Raw genomic sequence first — 22,153 nt, 5'->3', positions numbered from 1 at the left:
ATGCCTTGCGGCTAACAGCGCGTTACAGATCAGTTTCAAGGGCTCAGCGAATCCTCTGTGGCCAGCTCCTAGGAAGCCGCGGGGCCGGAAGGGGTGAGGGAGAGGCCTTGCGGGACGCCTGCAGGCCACCTTGAGAGCCAGCAGCAGCAGGTCTAGAGTTGACCTATAGGGAGGGCAATCCGGATGTGGTCGGGGCCGGAAGAGAAGAAACGCGAAAAAGGCTGAACGAGGCGGGGGACGGTGGCGAGAACCCTGACGGTTTGGGTCCACGAGTCAACAGTGACTCGGCGGTGGAGGATCCCAAACACGTGTACCCAACCCAGTACCGGGATCAGGGCGGTGCCGGGCCGGGAACACGGCCCCAAAGCACCCATACTAGGACCCGGAGCGAGTCTGTGTACCCCGGGCTAGGCGTGCGTCCGCGTATCTGATCCCAAGTCCGGCTTTGTGAGAGGCGCGGCGACACCGTGCATGTGGCCGCGGTCCCAGTACACTCAGGGTGCCCGTGACCGTGGCTTAGGCACGCCAGAAGCTCTGCGGACTGGCCTGTCTCTGGGGACTCTGGCCTCCCCAGGTCAGCATCCCCTCCGCAACCCCTTCCACTCCCTTCTCCCCTCCGGGGACGCCCAGCAGCTGCGTCTCCTGGGCGGAGCTCTAGGGCGCCCGGCGCGGGCGGGGCGGGGCGGGGCGAGCTTGGACGGGGCGGGGCCAGTAGGGGGCGCTGCGGCCCGCAGTGCTGCCCCGAGGTCCGTGCACTCAGCCCTCGCCTCCTCCCCGCAACGGGCTGAGCAGGCGGCGAGCGCCGAATCGGGCGCGCGGCGGCGGAGCCGGGGCCGGAGCCGGTCAGGGAGCATGGACGGTGAGTGGAAGCGGCCCGGGGCCCGGCTTGTTGCTTCTGGAGTTGAGCGTCGCGGAGGTTCGAAGCGGACAGGCGTCTCGGGGCTGAGAACCCGAGGGGGTCCTCGGGACGCGCCCAGGCCGGGACAACGGGACTGAGTCTCGGGTGGGAGAGTGTTGCTCCATTCCCGCTCCTTCCCCAAACCCCAGCCTCCTACCCGCTCTTTCTCCCCAGGCCACCCCGCCCTCCGGCCCCTGTCCCCAAGCCTCAGCACTCTAACTCTGCCAAGGATCCCGGCGACCTCTCCTGAGCCCTCGCCCCCACCTCCCCCAAACCCACTAGCCTGAGGCTGCGGCCACCGCCACCTTCAGCCCCGCGCCCCACCGGCCCCGCTTTCCTCCACAGCGTCCCCGCCTCCCCAACCCACTCCTGCCCGGCGCCCGCACTCCAGCGCCGAAATCCAGCCCCAATCGGAGCTCCCAGGATCCCCATTCCCGCGGCACTTCTGAACCTGCTGGTGTCCAGGTGAGAAGGCTGCGGCAACTTCTCCGCGGCCTTTCTCGGGGGTGGGGCTGGCACCCCCCGCAGCTGCCTGCGCCCGCTGGAGTCCCGGGGCCCCGCCGAGGGGCCGCTCCGCGCGCGGGCCGGCGTGCCTGGGTGCTCAGGTTAGGACTGCGTGCTCCAGACCCTGCGGCGTGGCTTTGGCTCGTCTGTAACGTTCTAATAAAGAAGCCGGCTTTGTCACACGCCAGAAATGGAATTGGTTCAGAGCAGGGTGCTTTCATTGTGGCAGCGACGGTCTTACAAGTTGTACCTGTGGATGGTTCAAGGATTAGCGGTGCCGGAGGACGTGGAGCCATGTTTTCCCGCTTCGCTGGGCGTTCGGAGGCTGCGAAGGGAGCCCGAGGAGCGAGGCTCTCACCGCCTGGGCGGCCAGTGCCTTCGTGGGAAGGCAACGGTGCTTTGTAGGCTTTCGAAGAGTAAAATCAGGAGAGATGTGACATTAGATCGGTACGAATGGGGAAGCGTGGGGTGGATGGCCCAGGCGGGGGGCCTCAAAAGGGCTTCACTGCTCCTAATAGACATTTGTTGCTATTATGCGGAGGGTGCTCCTGGTGAACCCTAGTGTAGAGCCCACTGAGCCCAGCCCAGGCTTACAAACGTGACGTGACTGCAAACGGGGCTTGGCAGCAGCTCCTTCCCCTCGGAGGTATTTGGTGCTCAGTCTGGACATCTGTGGGAAGAGAGTTCAAAGCAGATGGTTTGAAAAGCCTCGTGTTCCCCAGAGAGGGGTGGAGATGCACTGCTTACAGCCTGAAAAGCCTCCGCCTGAATCTGCCCCCATCCCTTCTCCTGGCCTTCATCACGTCTTGGTTTAAATTAATTGCCTGTTTCAGAGAAAGGACACATAGGGGATACTTCTCTTTAGGGGATTAGCTCCTGGCCAGCCCACCCTCACTAATGCTTTGGGAGGCTGCTGTCGGGCACCAGGGACAGGATGGGCCCCTGGGCCTCTGAAGCATATTGCTCAGAGCCTTTGTGAAACTTGCAGTATCCATAAGGTTTGTTTTTTTTTTCTCCTTTCGATTGGCCTGAATAGTAATTAGCTCAATATTCTTTCAGCACTGAAGAGTGAATTAATAAGTAATTAGCCCAAGGTCATACCGGGGCTCAGTGGGCTCCCTCCGAGTGTGGACAAATTGCTGAGGGCACCTTCTCAGTCCTCATCATGCTGTTCAGTGGTGGGTTGTTGACTGTCAGATGCCCCACTAGCCAGGAGTGCCTTCAGGGGGGGAACAACCTCAGTCAGCACCCAGCCTGGTGCTGGCTAAGTGATAGGTACTCGGTATGTTACCTAGTAAACAAAATGGATCCCCCTCTTGAATTAAATCTGAGTCCATAACTCATGTTTTTCCATTGTGCTGCACTGTTTTCAAAATATTGACCTTAAATTCATCAATTTTTTTTAAAATGCACAATGTCACTGGAGACAAACTCCTCTTTGTGTTTATTTGGGAGCAGAGCTCTCAGTTTATGGGTCAGGCTCTGATAGCTGGGTCTCTGACCCCAGTGGGGACTCCAGAATTTCTGCGAAGGAAATCGGCTGTCCTCAGCCTAGAATTGGGGGCACTCTGGGAGCTAAGGCTGTTTGCTGAGAAGTAAGACCTCGCAGCTTAACGCACAGGGTCCTGAGCTGTGGCTGCAGCCCCTTCACCTCAGGCATCCCACATCCCTGTCTGTGATGGGAGGGAGCATCATCTTTAGTCCAGTGGGTACTGTCCACCCCAGATAACTTCCCCAAGGAGAGCTGGGAGCACCGCTTCTTACACATTTCTGGCAATACGGTTTGCGGCTCTGCTGGGGCTGGTGGTTTAGGGTGGTGTTTCTGTTTCTTGGAGGTGGCTGTGACCCACTGACAGATCAGCAAAGTCCAGCTCCTCTTCCTCTGTCAAAAGCCGGCCCTGGAGAATAGGAGCAGAGGCTGAGCGGGTGGGAATGCCTCATGCCACCTTTTTTCAGGAATCCGGGAAGGGCTGGCATCCAGAATGTTACTTGGACGTGGGAACTTGCACTGCCCACAGGTTAATGTTGTCATGGGCTTATCTTTCTTACCCAGATTGTCTCTGTCTCCAAGTCTGGCTCTTACCCAGAATTCCTGCAGCTGATGAAAAATCTGTTTTCTAGAAGAGGTTTAATTAATGCCTGCAGTTTGTGAGTGAGACAGGGAGGGAGAGGGCGGTGGTGCGGGCCCTCTCAAGGTAGGGAGAAGCACGGGAGAATATCCAGGGTCCTGGAAAAACAGCAGGGGTAGACTTCAGCCCCAGGACTTTGCCTTGGGACAGGGCTCTTGGTTGGTAGATAAGGAATTATGGCCGCATTCTGGTATAGGGGTTACCAATTAGGAACAGAGTCACTGAGATAGGAAAAATAGCTCACAGTAACCTGAAATATGATTTGCTGGGCCCACTGTTCAGGTTTCTAGAAAGTCTTGAAGGACAGCTGAGAGCTGGGCTTAGCAAAGTGGGAGAGCGCAGAGCTATTTTAAGATTTTGAATGAGGGTTGTGCTCCTTAGGAAATGGCTTGAGTGACATTAGGTTGGGATCTGGCCCAGGGAAGACACCTCACACCTGAGATGCTGAGGGGGAGAACCCAGGGGAGTGGAAAAGGAGACACAGCTGATGGAGTCTGTGAGCCCGCACTTAGGGATGAAGCAGAGGCGACAGCTGCTTTCTGGTTGGATGGCGAGCCTTTTGACGGAAGCAGCCTTCCAGGGACCCTTCTATTTTTCTGGTGAGAGAGAGCGGATGCACACGCGCAGGGAAGGGCAGAGTGAGAGGGGAAGGAGGATCCAAAGCTAGCTCTGTGCTGACAGCTTTGGTGCTGACTGCAGTGAGCCCAAGGTGGGGCTCGAACTCACAAACCTAGAGATCATGACCTGAGCCAAAGATGGTTCAATCGACTGAGTCACCCAGGCGCCCCCGGGGACCCCTCTAGAACCTGCTGGGCAGCCTGGCAGATGGAATAGGGCCTGCTGAAGCCCCCCGTCCTCCCAAACTGCAGATCCTTCAAGGCAGCCACACAAGAGGAGGCACCTTTGAAGCAGGAATGAATTAGAGTCTGCTCTGAGTTCCAAAGGCAGGAGGGTCAGAGTTGTCTAACTGAGGCACAGACAGACTCCAGCCTGCTAGCCTCCACCCCCAGCAGGCCGCTCTGAATGTGCTTGAGCCTTGGTTAGGGAAACCCCAGGCTTTTGGAAAGTTACAGGTCAATCAGTAATGAAGAGAAGAGCAGTCCCAGGAGCATGGAGGTAGATAAATGATGAAAAAGGTATTGAAAAATAAACTTGGAGGGGCCTCAAGGAGTAGTTCCTGCAGCCAGGGGCAGCTTTCACTGTGTGCTCTTGGCTCATCCATGCACCTGTCTTCCTTCCCTTTGTCCCCCCCCAGTCTCATCCTTCTGGACTGCACACCTCAGGGAGCCGCCTCTGGGCTGGTGCCCTGGGGTGGAAGAGAATTGGCATAACCCAAACATCTAGTAGTAGCAACTAGGAACTTGAAAATTCTGTTTATATCTGCCCACTCGCCTCCCCGCCTTATACATTCATGTTTCTGTATCATGGGGCATGGTTGTGTGCTGACCACTCTGGGCCTCTGTGTATAACCAAGTTCCTTAGGGAGAACTGTAATCAATAGGATGGAAACCAGAGCTTTAAAAAATAAACTAAGATGAAAATTATTGCACCTGGTTTTGACCTCCACCCTTCCCCTCCTCTCTTCTCGTTTGAGGTTGGAGTCATGATTTATACCAAATTTACAGATAGTTTGAATACTATTTGTCTAACCACTCAGTTAGAATGAGACATGTCTTTCCCACTAAGAAAACCACAGCTTGCTTTCCTAGAACTACCTCATTCTTGGGTCCAGTACCAAACTTTAGGCCTTCAGGGATACAGCCTTATCATTTCGAGCTAATAAACTCTAAAATAAAATGAAGTTCTTGCCTGCTAATTTTGCCATCTAATATGGGAGAATCTGAGTTAGAATAAAACATTTTATTGCCTTCTTAACTCTATGCTTCTAAAATGAAAGGAGCATTTGGATTAAGGTAGAAGAATAGTATTATGGTAGAAATGTCTGGAAGCTCAAAAATGGAAGGACACAGTCTTATAGAAAAAAATTACTAAATTGTAAACATGGTTATTAAAATGTGCAGAGAGATAAATAATAATTTCCATAGAAGTATAAGCAGGTATAGAATTTTGATGAGTATAGATTGATAAGTATAGAAATTTTGATTACTTTGTTGAAATATTTAATTAAATATTTAATATTATGACCATACCCTATAAATATGCAACTGAGTCCATGATCTTTAGTCCTTCCAGCAAGTCTGGGATCGTCGAGATGGGGACACAGGACCACAGGGTGTTTTAAGACTTCTCCTAGAATGCAGAACTCTTTTTGTCCCTAATGTTTATTTATTTTAGAGAGAGAGGCAGAAGGGGAGGGAGACACAGAAAATGAAGTAGGCTCCAGGCTCTGAGTTGTGAGCACAGGGCCTGACATGGGCTCAAACTCACCAACCGTGAGATCATGACCTGAACTGAACTTGGATGCTTAACTGACTGAGCCACCAGGCACCCCTAGAATGCAGAACTCTTGAGAATAGAAATACTATGTAAACTTAGGTATCGCTGCTAAAGTTGCTTCAAAACCCAATGTGACTACATAGTTATTTGAAAATTATAGGTAGTCTCCTGCTTAGGGGTAAAAGTGAGTATTGGCTTTCTTTAAAAGGTTCTGCAGGTCAAACGGACACAACCAGTATGTGATTAGCACCACCAGAAACCTGCTGGAAGCATTTCTCAGGATTTGTGGTCTCTGCTGATGACTTCCCCAATACTAGAGTTCTTGAATACCTGTGTAGTTGGCATAGTACAGTAGTGAAGAGTGTAGTCTCTGAAACCATTCTGGGTTTGAATCCTGGATCTGTCATTACTAGTCTTGTACCCTTGGGCAAGATCCTTAACCACCCTGTACCTTAGTTTCTTCATTTGTAAAATTGAGATGATGATGATAAAAATTGAGGTGCTATTATTGTGAGGCTAAAACGAGATAGTTGATGAAGACAACTTAGAACAGTGCCTAGCACATGATATGCTTTAAAAATGTTAGCTGTTGGGGCACTTGGGCGGCTCAGTCAGTTAAGCGTTCAGCTTAGGCTCAGGTCATGATCTTATGGTTTGTGAGTTTGAGCCTCACATCAGGCTCTGTGCTGTCAAGGCAAAGCCCGCTTGGGATCCTCTGTCTCCTTCCCCAGCCCAAGAAAGGAATAAACATTTAAAAATAAATATATTTTTTAAAAGTAAAAAACAATGTTAGCTGTTACAACTATTCATTCATTCCTTAAAAATATGATTTTGGTGCCAACCAACCTCACTGAGATGATGGATATAGGAGAATGGACAAGACACACATAGTCTCTGTCCCAGAGGTACAGAGGACGTTACAGTTAAGCTCACAGTGAAGGACATGAAAGGTAGTGCAGACAGTTCCCAGGCACTCTCCTGCCTCTCGGCCACCTACTATGATCATGAGAGCCCAGCACAGGCCTGTAAAGGGTTGCACGTGGCAGGAGGTGGAGCTGATTATCTTAAGCAGGTACACACAGGTGTGAGGTTGCCTGGCTGGCTCTTTAGGCTGGGCACTCGATTAACAACCACATTAATGTTTTAGTGTTTTAACAGTTCAGGTTGTTAGTGGGAAGTATGATAAGAGCCTGTAAACTCAGTATTTAGTCTCCTGCTTTGCCAGCACCGCTCTTGGTCCTGGAGGACTGCATACTGCCCTGGCCGCTGCTTTGGACTGGTATTCCAGCAGCCCTGAAAGCCCCACAGTCCTGTGAGAGACCCAGTTCTGAGTGAGGAGGGGCCCAGCTGCTTGAGAGTGGCTAGGGGATTTGCACAGAGGCAGAAGTCCAGACCATCATGCTTCCTGTGTCTGCCATAGTCAGAACCTTCTGGACATGAAGGTCTCTGAGAAGCTGTTGATAGGGTTGGGTTTAATAACCAGTCCTGGAGAAGGAAGGTCCTCACTTGCTGTGTGTGTCCTACCAAGAAAGTCCCATTTGGAAGGCTGCCCAAGTAGTGTTCGCCATCACGGCCTGGGGCGGGCCTCCAGCGTGGGCTGGGGAATAAAGAGCCTGTGATTGCTGCTTGGGGACTTAGCGTCTCTGCCTGTGTGAGTGTGAGTGGTACAGCCTTGGCTCCACACTGGAGCACTTCATGCTGAGAAGCTGGCCCTCAGGCAGAAATCGGATCTCCCTTAATGAGGAGCCTGCTCTTATTTGTTTTTAAACTACTGGAATTTGAAGTCAAGGGGTTGTTTTTGTTTTTGTTTTTGTTTTAATACTTGCCCCCTGCTTAGAAAGTAAAGAAATGGTAAATAATGTCATTTACTTAAAAAAAATTTTTTTTATTTTTTAATGATTATTTCTTTAAACAATTTTAATGTTTTTATTTATTTTTAAGAGAGAAAGAGACAGCCCTAGCAAGGGAGGGAGACACAGAATCCAAAGCAGGCTCCAGGTTCTGAGCTGTCAGCACAGAGCCCGACACGGGGCTTGAACTCCTGGAACACTGAGATCATGACCTGAGCCGAAGTTGGACGCTCAACGGACTAAGCCACCCAGGCGCCCCTGTCACTCACGTTTAAAAACCATTTATTTGTATGCAGGCATACCTGATCTAAACAGAGGGGAGCCTTTCTTTAGTTTCCACGTGGTTCCCCAGGTGCTCTCACTTTTCTGGGCGCGATTGCCTCATCCTTTCCCAGATGGAATCATCTCTTGTCGCCAGTTTGTCTGTCTCCATCACAGTTCCTAATGGAAACAGAGACCTGAAAATCAAAGCCTGGATATTTATGGTTGAAGGTCATGGCACTGACAGTTGATTTTTTTATTGTTGTTGGCTCCGTCTTCAAGGTGAAAAATGACAAGTCGTCTTTGAGAAAGGTGTATTTCAGGAGATTGCCAATGTCAGCAGGCAGGAAGATGCAGGCATTTTTGGCTCGTTTTTGGTTCATCTGATTTCCATCATTTCCATGTTAGTAGCATATGATTTTTTATTCGTGCATCTTGTTCTAATGACTGCTGATTATCTTGGAACAGCTGCATTAATTGATGGTGTTTAACACTCAACATACAGTAAGTAATTGCAGTTGGCTTGGCTGAGCAGAACACGTTCTTTTCACTGGCTTTTTAGATGGAGGCGTGTTGTCTCTGGGTGCTGAATGCCAGAAAGGAGTTGGGAACCCCTTGCCCCGGTGCCTACCCGCCACTCAATGCGCACACTCCCCTGGGACACCGTGTGCTGTTATAACATCTCTTCCCACTGCGTGCAGATTGTCTGCACACGGGCCTGTCTCCTCAGCCTGACCAGGAGCTCCTGGAGGCCAGCTCTTCCTGACTCTGCAGCCCCTCAGCACAAGGACTCGCATGAAATATGCCTCAGTACAGGCTGGGTGAATGAATGAATGGCTGGTTGCCAAGCAGTCAGGTTTGCTTTTGGCGGCAAGTAACAGAAAGTCCTACCTTAGTGGCTTAAGCAAATACTGATTTCTTTCTTTCATGTAACAAGATGTCCAAAGGTAGGCGGTTGCTAGCATTTCTTTCAACAGCTGATGTCTGTCTGGACTGACACTTCTGTTATTTTATCGGCCTGTCCTTCATGATAGTGAGATGACTGGGGCAGGAAGGAGGCACCAACCACATTGGTACCTTTTATCAGGAAAGCAGACAGTTTCCCCAGAACACCTAGCAGACTTTCCCTGACAGTTCACATGTCGCACGACCAGTCCCAGTTTAAAGGGCCATGTGAGTATTTAGCAGGGCACCCTGCTACCAAGAATAGTTAGGTAGGCTCACTGCTAAACAAATAACTCAAATATGCTTAAAGACTCAAAAATGGTAGACATTTACTTTTTGCTCACACAACATCCAAAATGGTTATTCGTAATTAGTGAGGAGTCCTCCAACAGGTGATTAAAGGACTGGGCTCTTAATTCTACCATGCTTGTTTACATCAATCAGAAGAGAAGGGAGCGTGGAGGACGGTGTGTGGGAGAATTTTATGGACCAGGCTTGGAGGTGGTGAATTAATTCTAGTGACATTCCATTGGCGGGGGCTCAGACACATGGCCACACCTCCTGGAAGCGAGGCGGGGGAATGTGGTCCAGTGCCTAGGAAGAGGAGGAGTTGGATTTTATGATTAGCTGGAAATCTCTGTCACACTGTCCCTCCCACCCCCCGCCCAAATCAGAATTCTCTTAGCAAGGAAGAAGGAAAGGATGCTGAGGGACAACTAGGGATGTCTGTCTTAGAAGGAAATCTTGTACTAAGAAGGCTCTAGCCAAAAATAGTCTGTATGTCCAGATCATCTGTCTGCTTCTGTTCCTACCTTTGCGAACTGGAGCAGAACAATAGATGGTCCTCATTAACCCTGTTCTTGACCCCAGGCCTATTCTTAACAGCTTTATGGGAATGAGTCATAATTGGTCCCCCTCAGCAGTTGAAGATGACCCCATAGGAAATGGGATTCAGCTCCCCTAGGCCAGAGGAGCACTGAGCCTATGAGAGCTCCTTGCCAGTGAGCCTTTCAAGTGCCCCCACTCACTTAGCCTTCTGAAATTTTTCTTCCTCTTCGGTTCCCAGCCTAGCCCACCCACATCCGGAAGGGAGCAGTGGATGCAGCAAAGAGTGACCCCTCCTTCCCACTCAAAAGACTTGAGAAATCTTTACCAAACCACTTCCTGCTAGTTTTTCTTTGTAAACATTAATGAATGATCCATCCATTTATCTACTGGGTTTTAGTGTTTTGTTCTCGTTCAGTTTGTCGTAGGTTTCTGTGACAGGTGTTTCTCCGCCCACAGCATCTTTCTTGGTGCCCTTCTTTCCACCCTCCCTCCCTTTCCTTCCACGCACACCTACGGATCACCTGCCGCTTCCTCGGCTCTCTGTTCACCTAGCCCTGGAAGGAGGTAGGCAGGGAAGCCAACCTGAGCTGCGTGTTGATGCAGATCACGGGAGGGCTGTCGTTGTCCAGTGCTGGGGGGCCTCACCTGGCATTGGGGCCAGGAAAGCGTCTCGTGGAGCTGGCTTTTGAGCTGAATTGGAGGATGAGTAGGAGTTAACCAGGTCAGGAAGGCACCTGGGGCAACAGAGTGGGCACAGACCCTGAAGTACGAGAAGGGGCATGTGGGGGTTCAGGGAGAACGGTAAGTGCAGTGTGCCAGAGTTGGAGTCCAGCAGTGTGGTCATTTACTCCTTTAACAGAGCGGTGCCCAAGGCAGATAAGGCCCTAGCCCGAGGGAGCTCAGGGTCTGGGCTGAAAGAGGGAATGGGGCTCAGGGGAGGCCGGGCAGGAATCTGAGGAGGGCTTGGCTGCCGGCCCAGCCTCTGCCCTGAAGGGTTTGCTGCTGGAGGCTGAGCAGGATGTGGGCCTACTACTTTGCCGTTCACCTCTCCTGCCCCGTCCCTCTGTTTCCGATTCTTGTCTGGTCCTCTGCCCGGGCATTACTCAGGCTGTGAAAATAGAGGCTGGCACCAGAACACTGGCATGTAGTCAGTGAGGAAAGTTGAAACTGTCAGTTCAAATCAAGGTATGTGCCAGCTGGATTTTTGATGGAGCATTTTCTCAGAGCCCCAAGGATGAGGTCCTCAAGTTGCTTTAAAATTTGTTCCCTTCTCCTTTCAATGCCTACCAATACTTCTGGCTACTTGGCTTCGAATACAGCCTGGTTGTATCTGTCACCCACCCTGTGAGCACATTGAAATGAACAAGTGGAATAACTTAGTACCCACCCCGTGAACACAGTGACATCTACTAAGTGAAGTTTGCCCTTGCCGTGGGCTGGCCTGTTGGGAGAGGCCGGGTCATCTCTGTGGGCCCGTTAGGTGTTGCCACACGGTCAATGAGGGGTGCCCATCCAGGCGAAGAGTCTGTAAGCACTGCCTGAGAAGGGAACTGCTCTCCCCAGCCGGCAGGTCCGCTCAGTTCCCCAAGGAAATGAGGGCCGTGCCAGGGTTCAGCAGGCCAGTCAGCTGTCTTCATTGTGATGAATAGCCCCAGGGTGGTTTCCTTCTCTCTCTCTACCCAGCTCTGCTTGCCATGGTGCAATTAACAGTGCTAGGGAGTGGGGTGCAGAGAGGAACTTTCTTGATAGTCTAAGCCCAGGGCTGAATGTATGGCATTGTTTCCAGGCAGGGAAATCTCAGTCCATAGAAGGAAACTCGGACCAGCCCCATGGTGTCTCTGGGTGCCTTCTTGGTGCTAAGGGCTGTAGGGAAGATGTATAGTAATAAAATGAGAAAAGGAATATCATTACGACCTGTGATGTGATTAACAGTAAGACATTTATATTCGTTCGTCCCTGTTTCTGGCGCAGATGCCCCCAAACTGTGCTGGGACCTAGGAAGGTGTCTTTTGCTACGTTAATAAAGTGATGTTTTTGAAAGCCCCCAGGTAACAAAGGATGAGGGCTGGTTGTTAGGAGAACTGGCCTGTGATTAGAAGGTTGGAGCTTTCAGTCCCATCCCCAGACCTCCAGGGAGGGGAGAAGGGCTGAAGGTCAAATCAGTTGTTGATGGCCAACGATTTAATCAGTCATGCCTTTGTAGTGAAGCCTCCATAAGAACACCAAAGGACAGGTTTGAAGAGCTTCTGGGGTGAGCCGGTGGGGATGTGGGAGACGGGCACCCTGGGAGAGGGCATGGCAGCTATGTGACCTTTCCCACATACATATCTTGCCCTGTGCACCTCTTCCATCTGACTATTCCCGAAGTCTATCCTTTTATAGTAAACCCGCGATCTGGTAAGTAAAATTGTCTCTGGATTCTGTGAGCCACTCTGGCAAATTAATTGAACCAAAGAGGGAGTCAGACCTCCAGTCAGAAGCACAAGTGACAACCTGGATTTGCAATTGACCTCTGAAGTGGGCTGGAGGGAAATCTTGTGGGAAGGGGCCCTTAGCCTGTGCTCTGATGTTATTTCCAGGCAGGTAGGGTCAGAATTGAGTTGAATTGTAGAACACCCAGCTAGTGTCAGAGAACAGCTTGGTGATGTCGGGGGAGGGGGTGTGGGGGTGGTGGGAGGAGAACCCATACACACACTAGACTTAGGTACAGAATCCTTAATATCCTTAGTGCATTCCCTTCCACAGTCCCGTAAAGTGGGTGATTTTACATTCCACTAGAATACAGGCTCTGTGAGGGAAGGGATTTTGGATCAATTTGGTCACTACTGATCCCTAGCCTCTAGAACTGTGCTTGGCATATTGCAGAGGCTCGGTAAATATTTGTTGAATGAATAATCGAATCACCATTTACAGGTGAGAAAACCAGCTCAGAGAGGTTAAGTAACTTGCCTGAGGTACTGCATCTGGTAAGCAGTGGAGTTAAAGGTGTGATCTCAATGCCAGGGAGGCTTCATGAGCTGTGACTTGGGGTCCCAGCCCCATTGCCCTTGAAATGTGGGCTCCTTCCAGATTAGCCCTGGAGCCTGCAGCCTGTCTCCTGATATTCTTATCAAATGCCGCACAAGCTTGGCAAAAGCTAGCCTTTGTATGATGAGCCGTGAGCCCCCAAATGTCAGAGCCGGCAAGGTTGTCTGCCTTCTTGGCTGCCAGTGCTTTGCTGCCAACTCGAAGGCGGGATGAATATGCAGGAGCGTATCTGTCAGCAGCTCCGGAGTGATGTCTGTGTTGCCGCCCTCATCCTGTCACGCGTGTGTTCAGGAACCTTCTGTGGCTCCCTCCTCCTACAGGAGCCTAGTCTGGCCCCACTCATTCTCCACCCTGTTCGGTGATGAGTGACTGCATAAAACCTGTCATCAGCCCACAGTGTAGGAGGGGCGGATTCTGCCTCGGCATGCATGCCACTGTACACATTATTTATCCTCCTGGAAGTGCTTGCTCACCTCAGGCATGCTCGCCAACATCATACCTGCCCTTGGAGCTTTGACAATTTCTGTCTCTTCCGTAAAGCCCCCTTGGACTGGCTAGCACACGACTCCTTCCCTAACCCCTGCAGCCTCAGTCTGTTCATAGAGTGCATTTCCTAATGGAGCTCCTGGAGCCCTGGTTTCTTTGTCATGGGGCTTCTGCTGAGTGGGGCACCAGGCCCTTCCCACTAAACTCTGATTTTATCTTTCTCGCACATCAGGTTTCATGTTGCATTCGTTTTGAAAGGAGGTACTCTTACAAAACCACTGGTCTCTTTATAATTTACATGCCTGCCTTGTGACTTCTTGCTTAACTAACATTGTTTAAAAAATAATTTAAATAGGTATGCCTGGGTGGCTCAGTCCATTGGGAACCTGACTTCGGTTCAGGTCATGATCTCGCATCTCACTAGTTTGAGCCCCTCATCGGATTGTGTGCTGACGGCTCAGAGCCTGGAGCCTGCTTTGGTTTCTGGGTCTCCCCTTCTCTTTGTCCCTTCCCTGCTCGTGCTCTGTCTCTGTCTTTCTCTCCGAGACTCTGAGAAATAAATAAACATGAAAAAAAATTTTTTAATAATTTAAATAAATTCTACAGTTTTCTTTTTTTCTGATTTTAAAAATCATAAATGTTTAAGAAAACCTGGAAAATGCAAAAGACTATAAATGAGAAGAGAAGTCTTCCAGGATCCCACCACCTGCTTCCAGCGTTGTAAGTCAGTCTTTCACCCTTGCAATTTGTATCAAAGCAGAGTAAGATTACTTGTGGTCCCAGCCATAACCACCCATAACGTTAAGGGTCTATTTTCTCTTTCCAGAGCTTCTTTAAAAATTGTCACTTTTATTGATTTAAAAAAATACCAATGTATTCAAAATTCTAAAGAGTATAACAGTTAAAAATTTCATTCTTAGCCCTCTTTCAAACCACTCAGTCCAGTTTTGTAATGTGTCTTCTTTATAAGGTAATTGAGCTCAAACTGTATATGTTGTATTATAGCTTGCTCTTCTGACTTAACGTCACATTTTCTGCTGTCATTATTAGTCGTTATTTGTACCATAACATAGTGTAAAAATGAAGTATTAAATATATGAGTAAATATTGAAAATTCCCCAGTAGAGATGACCATTATTAATTTGGGGACTGTCTCCTCCCTGACCTTATTCTGTAAGTTTACATGTTTTCTTAAAATTTCGTGGTATATGTTGAGATATGCACATGTTTGTTTTACCTACAGAGACACCTATGTAATAGATAAGCACTCTATCTTTATGCTGCTGAAGTAGAGAACAGAGGCAAAAGAAAAACAATTAAAGTTCTTTACAACTTAGAGCCCATTGACAAGTTGTTGAGACAGGCAGAGTGACCTTCCTCTAGGAACTCAACCACCTCCATGATGTCACTTGGCTAAGGGCAAAAGGCAACCTTAGCCTCACAGTAGCCTGCCCTCCAGGATCCTGGAAGTCTCCATTAACATATAAATATTTCCTTGGAAACTTCCTTTATCTCTGCTCCCCAGGATATGTGTTAGCAATCATCCTCCAAGCGTATGGCCCACTGATACACATCTGAAGGGTCTCATGACTAGGGTTTTACTACTAGTAGTAAATGACCTTTTCCTAACAGCTAGCCTCTCAAGGCCCTGGAAACCTTGCTTCCAAATTCCTTAGAGACTTATGCTAGCCTCCCAACGCCACTACAGCTCTTTCTACCCGTGGGTGCTATCCCCATGCTTTAGTAAAACATCCTATCCACACTGAAGAGGACTCAAGAATTCTTTCTTGACCGTTCACTCCAAACCTCACCATTTCCACATCACTGCCACTTACACACTCTCTCTCATTCATTTTTTACTTGGCAAAATCGGGAGGTTTGACTACATCCACACCTAAGCCCACCTCTTTCTCCCTCCCCCTGCCTTCCCTTGTTTTTTAAAATGATTTTATTTTTAAGTAATCTGTATTCTTGGGGCTCAGATTCACAACTCCGAGATCAAAAGTCACATGCTGTAACAGCTGAGCCCTTCAGGTGCCCCCCCCCCTTTCTTTTTAAAGGCTGAATCCTGTTCCATTATATGAACAGACTATAATTTTCTAACCATTTCCCTATAGGTACATTTCAGTTTTCAAATTTTTATATTTATTCCTACTGATCCTTTATACACATGAACAAGCATTTTTGGGGATTGGATACCCAGAATACAAATTCGTGGGGCAAAGGGTAGGTGTGTTTACTGTTTTAATTAGACCACCAGTTGTTCTTCACAAATACTGTTCCAGCGAACCCTCTTCCCAACAGTGTGTGAAAGAATCTATCCCCTCATTGGGACTAACATCCACTAAAGATGAATGATCTTGTTATTTTTTTGCCAGTCTGAAGAGTGAGGCATACGATGTCATTTTTAAATTTGTATTTCTTCCCTTCAGGCTTTCCCAAGCATATACATACACGCATTAAAAAAAACAAAAACTGGCTCGTGCAATGCATGGCTCTGTATCCTTTTTTAGTTTTTCACATTAAGTCACATTAAAATGTTCACATTTTCTGGGTCATTGCCTGGTCTCCAAAAGCTCAGTTGTTCAGGGTTGCTATCTCACTGAACAGTGCAAGTGACCTGGAATGTTCTTTATCTTAGTGTATTTATGTCCTTAATCTCCAGCATCCTGGGGAATGACAAGTAATAGAAAAGAAGGGAAAGCAGAACGTACACCTTCTTTGGGGGATTGATGTGGGATCTTCCCAGGAAACGAAGCAAATTAAAATCTGAATTAGATGTTTGTGCAGGAGCTCATCCCTTAGGTCTTTGGCAGGGAGGTGCCTAAAGTAAATATCACCACGAGCCCTTGTTTTCCGGGGACATTGAATACTGTCTGTTAAATATTAAGAAGCTTCACCTGTTTTGTATGCCCCATTATGAAAAGTGCATTGCTTTGTTTGTTGTTGTTGTTTTCGGTGGGGAGATTATGATGCTCTCGAGCATCTCATATCCGTGGTAACGTCCGGGAGGCAGGGTGATGTGATAGACATCGTGTTGAACTGGCAAGTCTGAAAAGTTGGTTTCAGATTCTGCCTCTTCCCCTGACTGCTATGTGTAAACCTGAAGAAGACACTCAGACCAGTTTCCCGGGGTCTATGTGGTGTGAAAGACCAGGGTGTGAGTGGGTTTGGACGGCCTGGTGGGGCGTAGGCTAGTAGTTAGAGGCCAATTCTAGCTCAGTATTACTGAGAACAGTAAAAATGAGCACCATCTAATAGCAAGATGGTAACATAAAAAATAAATAAATATTGGGTCTTTGTCCCCCAGTTCAGGGCACACCACTCATGAAACACGGAAGCTCCAGAGTGCTGAGAGTATCTTTTATATGCTAATCACTGCTGGCCTGGGGAGCAGGAGAGGGGGCTAGATAGCTTCTGGATGGGAGCTGGTTGCCTGAAAGGCCAAAGCACCATTAGAGGTTTGGACTTTCAGCCCCACCAATGGCCTATGACTGGATCAGTCATAGATAGGAAAGGAAACCTCTATAAAAACCTCTGAACCGTGGGGATTTAGAGAGCTTCTGGGTTGGTAGCATACCAGTGTGCTAGAAGGGCAGCCTGCCTGGAGAGACCATGTGAGCCCCGTGCCCTGGCCCCATGCCTTGTCCTCTGCATTCCTTCCATTTGGCTATTCCTGAGTTGTATCCTTTATATAATACATCTATGGTAACAGTAAGTAAAATGTGCTCCAATTTTGTGAGCTGCTATAGCAAATTATTGAACTTGAAAGGGGAGGGGCTGTGGGAGGCCCCCCTCCACCTCTGACTCTGTAGCTAGATCAGACAAAAGTGGCTAATTTGGGGAGCCGATGCTTGTAACTGGCATCTGAAGTGGGGGCGGTCTTTGGAACTGAGCTCTTAAACCTGTAGAGTCTGACACTAATTTGGGGCAGTCCATGTCAGAATTGAATTGTAGGACACCCAGCTGGTGTCCACAGAGTTGGAGAATTGGTTAGTGTGAGAAAAAGAAAAAACAAAACATTACATGTTTGGTGTCAGAAGTATTGTGAGTAAAAATACAGCTGAGCCGTATGTCGCCGGTTTCCAGAAAGGTTCTGACACACAGTCAGCCAGCTCTGTGATAGGCTTCACCCAGCACCAGAGATAAGCTTGTGAACAGACACCATCGCTGCTGTCCGATGGCTTATAATCAGTCACAGGAGACAGCCAGCCAGCCAGCATTTCTGTGTAGTTAGTAGATTATGTAATGATAGTCTCAGGAAGTGTCATGAAGGAGAGATACAGGGTGACTTGGGAGTGTCAGACAGGACACTGATCTAGACAAGGGAGTTCAAGGGCAGCTTCCCTGAGAAAAAGATCTTTGAGCTGGGATCTGAGGACTGATCATGAGTTAGCGATGTGGGAAAGGTGGAGGGGCAGAGGAGAGATAGCAGCCTGCTGGCTGGGGGAAGGCAGAAAGGGTGGATTGCCGGTGGCTGTAGAGAGCCTCTCCTCTGTACATTCATCTGTCCATTCATTCAGCTATCCAGCAAACACTGACTACCTGATCTGCCCCAAGTACTGTGTTTGGTACTGAGGGCAGAAGAGTAGGGAGCAAGACAGACAAAATCCCTGGTCTCATCACTACTGCTGCGTAACAAATCATCCCCAAACTTGGGGACGTAAAACAGCCATCATATCCCTGTTATCCTCATGGTCTGGAGGTGGACTGGGCCAGCTCGTGTTTCTCACTCCAGTCTCTCACAGTTATGCAGGCAGTGGGCAGTCTAGAATCATCCAGATATTCCCTCACTCACATGTCAGATGCCTGAGCTGGGAAGCCTCAGTTAGGGCTGCCTGGACATCCCTGTCTCTGCGTGACCTCTCACGTGGTATCTTCAGTATGGTTGCTTCAGGGCTCTAAAATAAATGGTGCAAGAGAGAGCAAGCCAGATAGAATCTCATGGAGTTTTCTGACCCGGTCTTGGAGGTCACACAGCATCATTTCTGTCCCATTAAGGTAGTCCTGAAGTCTGTTCAGCGGAACCCCCTCCTGATGGGAGATGTGACAGAAAAGTTGTAGATGTGCTCCAGAACCACCACACTCTCATTCTCTGCTCCTCGTAGCTTTTTATCCTTGGCTTTAAGTCCACCTGCCTATCTTAGATCATCAGAGTCATTCAGAGAAGACAGTCTTGGCCCCTTGGGGGTCCCATCTTCCTCTCCTGCCCCAAAAAACTCCAGAAAAGCAGAGTTTTCTTCATCTCCTTTCTTGGGAGGGGGGTGTGGGTGCCCCTTATGAACTCGAACTCTAGGCATCTGCCCAACTGACCCATCTTATAATTGGGTCATCAGAGGACATGCATGGACACAGGTGTCAAGCCTCCAAGGAGCCAGGCTCTTTTGTGGGGCAAAGAGATGGCCAGGATGACTGTAGTCATACCAGTGAGCCTGGAGTGACAGTGAGGCCTTGTAGGCCTTGGGCAGGGTTTGATCAGCATCCTAAGAGCATTATGGGAAACTGCTAAATGGCTAGAGTTTTGTTGACCACCTTCCAGGAGGATTATAGAAGACAGTCCTATGATCTCACTTACACTTGGAATCTTAAAAAGAAAATAAGGTCATAGATATAGTTAGTAGATTAATGGTTGCCAGGTTGGGGGGGGTGCTGAACAAAGTGGGTGAAGGGGGTCCAAAGGTACAAAATTCCAGTTATAAAATAATTAAGTCATGGAGATGTAATGTACAGCATGGTGACTATAATTAGTAGTACTATATTGTATATTTGAAAGTTGCTAAGAATAGGTCTTAAAAGTTCTCATACAAGAACAAAATTGAACTATGTATGGGGATGAATGTTAACTATGGTGAGGAATGTTAACTAGGCTTATTGTGGTAATCATTTTGCAAAACATACAAATATCAAATCATTATGTTGTGCCTCTGGAACTAATATTGTAAACTCGGCCTGGAGTTCTCTCTTGTCCAGCAAGAAAGCAGGATGCAGGATTAAAAATGAGAGAGAGGCTAATGTCCAGGAGGAGATAAGAGCCCTGAGTAAGGGCCCTTGCTCCATCTTTATTAGGATCAGAAGGCTTAGAAGCGTGATGGGTATGCTCAGAGAGACAATGAAACCGTGAGCATTAACTCATGGGTGTGGGGAAAAGAGGGTTTCGGAGATACACAGTGTTAGGGGTTTGGGTCAATACAAAACAAGATTCTGGTGCCGGATGGAAAGTTGTTTACAGCAAACGTGAGGCACCACCTCTGTTTACTTGAACTGGTCTAGGAGACAAGAACTGATCTAGGGGACATGCAACCTGAGGGTCAGCAAGGCACTTTTCTTTTGCTCATTAGCTGTGATCTAGGCAACTTTGCCTGCTGCGGTCTACAGCTCTATTTACCTATTTACCTATTTTGGTCATTCCTTCCCGTGAAAGCAGCATTCTGTTATTGTACTAAGTTGGGGGGCATTTCTGCCTGGAATACCTAATCTTGCCTGGAATACCTAATCTTGTTTACCTCATCTTAGATGTTTTGATCCTGAGATGCCCTATTCCTGTACCTTCATCCTATATTGGAGGCTTTTGCCCTATACTGGTGGCCTTTGCCCATTTACCTTATCTTGTTTACCCAAACTTGAGTGTGTACGTCCTATGGCTTTCTAATTCTTTATACCTTGTTAACCTATCAGGGAATTCCTAAGTTTATTCCCCACATAATATAATGTTATACATAAATTATATCTCAGTGAAAAGAAGACAGACCTTTGGGAAGACAATATTTTGCATTATGTTTTAAAATTAATGTTAGAATGATTTCTTACAAAAGAACACTTCCAGGTATGTTCCTAGCGTCAGAAGAGGAAGCACACATCTCCATCCTGATTAAACGAGTTATAATTTATAACACCAGTGATATGGCAGTCTGTGGCCAGTTATCACAAGGTTGGTGGGCAGAGCCGGTCTTCCATAGCCAACGAGTTCACAACACTGTCAGCTGTCACAGTCCAACAGCGAACCATCATGATGTCCTGTGACACACAACGAATAGTTCGACAGTTCACAATGAATAGTGCCCAAGTAAAAATACAGCAAACCTTGGAAGGTGACTATTAAAACAAATCTCTAAATATTACAGGGTAACTCTGTGCTATATTTGGTAGACATAGTCAAACTCAATTTAGAAACTCAATTTAATGATAATAATACAGAATAAGTATTTGTTCAATTAGCTTAAGTTTGTGGAAACTGATATGTAAACAAAGGTCATGGCCACCCCAGAGCTTTGCATTCTCAAAAGCACTTGCTTGAACAGCCACCCCCTCCATGGTTCTGATTAAGTACCATTGATTTTTTTTTTTTTTTAGAACCCCTAGTGATTTACAGGTAAGTATGGCCTGCTCTGGGAAACTTGAAAGGACCTACCATCCACCGAATGACATCTTTGTTTCAAGACCTCTACTTCTCTCAGCTTCAAGTTAGCTTTCAAGGTAAGTACCATATTCCAGATGACAGAGTGATTTTAAGATGTAAATGGCCATATTTCTCCCAAAAATGTTGCTTGATAATAAGTTTATGGGGTGAACCCCAACCTGTACATTTAAATATTCCTAGAAAACTCTTGCTTTAAAGCAAAAAAAAAAAAAAATTTTTTTTTTCTTTTCGTATTTTCAGATGGTAGCAGACCAGAAATGGAAAGGAATTACCCATTACTGAGCTGCGATTGACAGGGTTTTGGAGTGGTGGTGAGGTCCGCAGTCACTGGGCAAGAAAGCAGTCTTGGCTGGGGCGCCTGGGTGGCTCAGTCAGTTTAGTGTCTGGCTTTGGTTCAGGTCATGATCTCACAGTTCGTGGGTTTGAGCTCCGCATCAGGCTCTGTGCTGACAGCTAGCTCAGAGCCTAGAGCCTGTCTTCAGATTCTGTATCTCCCTCTCTCTGCCCCTCCCCTGCTTGCGCTCTCTCTCTCTGTCTCAAAAATAAATAAAAAACATTAAAAATTAAAAAAAAAGAAAGCTGTCTTGGCACAAAAAGGTGATTTTATTAAAGCATGGAGACCGGACTTCTGGGCAGGAAGAGACTGGTTATATACTTGGCAGTTGGGGGAGGTAAAGTCCAAGGGAAGTTTCCAAAGGGACTTTCATATGCTAAAGAAGACTCACCAAAACTGGAAGCCTAACTATTGTCAAGCAAAGGTTGTTTTTCCTCTAGCAAATTATTACCATGAAGACAGTAGGGAGTTCCTGGAGAAATGTCATTCTCTGCCAGGCTCAGGCATTTGTCAGTGGGCTGTGGGGTGTAAGGAAATTTAGTTTATCTGCCACTTCCTTGTGCCTTTGTTTCCTACACCATTATGACTCTGGTGTTTTACATTTACTAGTTTAATTTTATTTAAAAGCCTATACCAGACAAGTATTAGAATTAGTGTTAAACTACTATAACAAATTCCCAAATTTCAGTGGCTTAACACAATAGATTATTTTTCCTTTATAAAAACTGCAGTTTGGTTCCAAGACGGTGGTATCAAGGAAAGGGATTCATGAAAGAGGTGTGACCTCTGCGCCACCCTGAGATTTGGGGACCTGTGCTAGCGGAAGCTCTGCCTTCTATAATACATTGTTTCTTTTTTTTTCTTTTAATTTTTTTAATGTTTGTTTTTGAGAGAGAAAGACAGGGTGTGAGTGGGGAGGGGCAGAGAGAGAGAAAGACAGAATCTGAAGCAGGCTCCAGGCTCTGAGCTATCAGCAAAGAGCCCGAACTGGGGCTCGAATGCACGAACTGTGAGATCATGACCTGAGCTGAAGTCGGACACGTAACTGACTGAGCCACCCAGGTGCCCAATATGTTG

At 47.9% G+C, this 22,153-nt stretch overlaps 1 long non-coding RNA gene across 1 annotated transcript; it reads left to right on the top strand.

The window, feature by feature from the left end:
• Positions 1-741: 741 nt before the first annotated feature.
• Positions 742-21,057, top strand: LOC115292814. The gene is made up of 3 exons (XR_003909154.1): positions 742-859; positions 20,676-20,798; positions 20,983-21,057. It is a non-coding gene; the product is annotated as an uncharacterized LOC115292814 (long non-coding RNA).
• The last annotated feature ends 1,096 nt before the right edge of the window (positions 21,058-22,153 follow it).

Source organism: Suricata suricatta, chromosome 5, assembly GCF_006229205.1.
Source record: "Suricata suricatta isolate VVHF042 chromosome 5, meerkat_22Aug2017_6uvM2_HiC, whole genome shotgun sequence".
NCBI lineage: Eukaryota > Metazoa > Chordata > Mammalia > Carnivora > Herpestidae > Suricata > Suricata suricatta.
This window is presented reverse-complemented; position numbering and strand designations above follow the sequence as displayed.